Here is a 2281-nt window from a genome sequence, read left to right as displayed (position 1 = left end):
TTGGATAGGTTGGGTAGTCTGTGTGTACTGGCTGTTTAAGATAATAGATGTATCGGTGTTATTTATACATTTTCAACAGACTTTCAACAGTCGCATGGTCATTACCCATTCAGCAGTGCGACAGAAAGGAGCGTAAGTGAAGCGCTCATTTTGTGAGTCTTCAACAAAGGATGAGATTAGGGATGTCTCAGCAGCTGTTCACACGCATCGCAAGTAAAGACTTAAAAGAAATGAAAATAGTAATATAAAGGGTAGGAGTGCATTCTCATAATCTGTACTTTGCTTTGCAATATATCGTCCCTACTCGAGTTTGCTCCCCACATGGATTAAAGCTGGATTTTTTACATTTATCAGACAGAAAGTCTCACACTATGGAGGCATGGAAAACGTCACATCCAAAGTGGACTTTAAGAGTGGAACATTTTTCAACATCACATTGAGATTTGATTATATAAGCAGCTGAATTTTGAAATGTTCGAGTTGGCTTTCTGAAATTTCAAACGCACATTATTTTATTTTTTTACAGATTATGGGCATGTATTTGGCAATTGAATATACATGATTTTCGTAGACATTACTTTATTTTCATGATACTGACACAAGTGAACGAGTTGGGGGGAGCCAGGCGATTCTGTTCGATTTTGGATGGGAGAGGGGAATGCATTGTGGGATATAGAGTTCGTTCTAGCATACATTGCAGTACACAATCATTGTCATAGGAGGAACTGGTCACATGTTATTTTGAATCAGCAAATCACGTTTAAAGTACAGGAGACACGAGGGAGGGATCTTTCTGCGATAATGGGTTATAAAGAAGGGAGAAAGTTAGCAGTTTAATAGAGATGGAGTGAAGTGCACACTTTGTGAAAAATCGCCAATTAAGGCTTTGAAGAGGTAATGTGCTGAAGAGTTGAGATTGTGAGATTTATGGTTGATAGGAGGGAGGGGTTGCGACAATCAGCTAACGGGCAGAGAGGTAAGAAATCAATGGGGGATTGTGAATTGTTCATTTTGATACAAAGGAGTATTATTTCATTATATTCTTGATTTGGAGGTATTGAATATGTAGAGGAATGGGTTTTAATATTGGGTTGAGCTCACGCATATTGGTTGGAGCATTTGAGTATCGTTTAGAGTGTAAACAGGAGAGGGAGAAAGGGCACATCAGGGTGGAGGCAGTGAGTGATGAAGTAATTTATCGTATACCAGTAAGTCTGCACTGAATATAAAGTTGAGCTGTTTTTTTGGATCTATTTCAGTGACCCCTGATGAAGAGTCATTAAACTCAAAATGCATTGGGCATAATTTGAATGAGCCTACTTTGTAACATGGTTGACCTAACGTGCGACTGTTGAAAGCCTGGATGGGCAGCAGTGTGCATTTGAAACTGGCGAATAAAATATTCAGGTACAACCATCCTGTCACCATGGTGATTAAAACAAGTGAGAAGATTAATAAAGCGTTGAAAAATTGTGATATACGACGTCAAACATGGTGAAATTTGGAGGAAGATGTTCACTTTGAGGGGTCATTCCCCATTCAGCAGTGCGACAGAAAGAAGCGTAAGTGAAGCGCTCATTTTGCGAATCACTGGATGTGTGACACATTTGCTTCTCTCATTGGTCCATACCATTCTTCCAGTGCTGATAAATTCTATCAAGGTCAACTTTGCTATTTAAGAGATAGGCCTTCGCCATCATCAGCATAACCAAGTGATTCTCGTCCAGTCTCGTTCTTGATTTAGACTTGATAGTGTTCAAGAGACTAAATCCTTGTTCACAGTCTGAACTGGATGACTGAAATGTTGGAACATGGCTGACAAGCCACATAATGCAAAACATGCTATTGGTTGGACATTCAAGAAGGGCGGATGGAATATGTCAATAGCACTCAGCAAACCTGAGACAGGAAAGATAAAATGTAGTTGTTGTATACATTTAGCAGCTTGTAAGTCTGCTTTTGTGACAGACAGATGCATCACGTATTCTCAAATGGCCTTATCGGCCATTTGCCTTAACCTATTCTTGTTCTCGATCAGCTAATAAACGCACAGCATATAAAATCTGATTTAATTAATATGACGATCGGCTAACAAACGTTTATTACATCTGAATCTAACAACATGACGCTCTACATGCCCGATGATTAAATCTAACAACATAACGCTTTACATGCCCGATGATTAGATTCACCTCTCCAAGATGGTGGCTATTGTAAACGCCACAGGTGAGAAGTTCGTTTTTGCTTACTGATGAAAACGTGAATGTCAATTAACATACTT

At 39.2% G+C, this 2281-nt stretch overlaps 1 long non-coding RNA gene across 3 annotated transcripts in view; it reads left to right on the top strand.

Moving 5' to 3' along the window:
* The first annotated feature begins 805 nt into the window (after positions 1-805).
* LOC146861784 (uncharacterized) overlaps positions 806-2281 on the top strand; it is a 3718-nt gene continuing 2242 nt past the window's right edge. Inside the window, exons 1-2 of one of the 3 annotated variants that reach the window (XR_014978327.1) lie at positions 806-894; positions 1260-1562. This is a non-coding gene — a long non-coding RNA (uncharacterized LOC146861784). Of the gene's footprint in view, positions 977-1259; positions 2227-2281 lie in introns of all 3 variants that reach the window. The other 2 variants (XR_014978328.1, XR_014978329.1) reach the window with 2 other exon arrangements.

The sequence above is a fragment of the Triturus cristatus genome, chromosome 2_2 (assembly GCF_964204655.1).
Source record: "Triturus cristatus chromosome 2_2, aTriCri1.1, whole genome shotgun sequence".
Taxonomy (NCBI): domain Eukaryota; kingdom Metazoa; phylum Chordata; class Amphibia; order Caudata; family Salamandridae; genus Triturus; species Triturus cristatus.
This window is presented reverse-complemented; position numbering and strand designations above follow the sequence as displayed.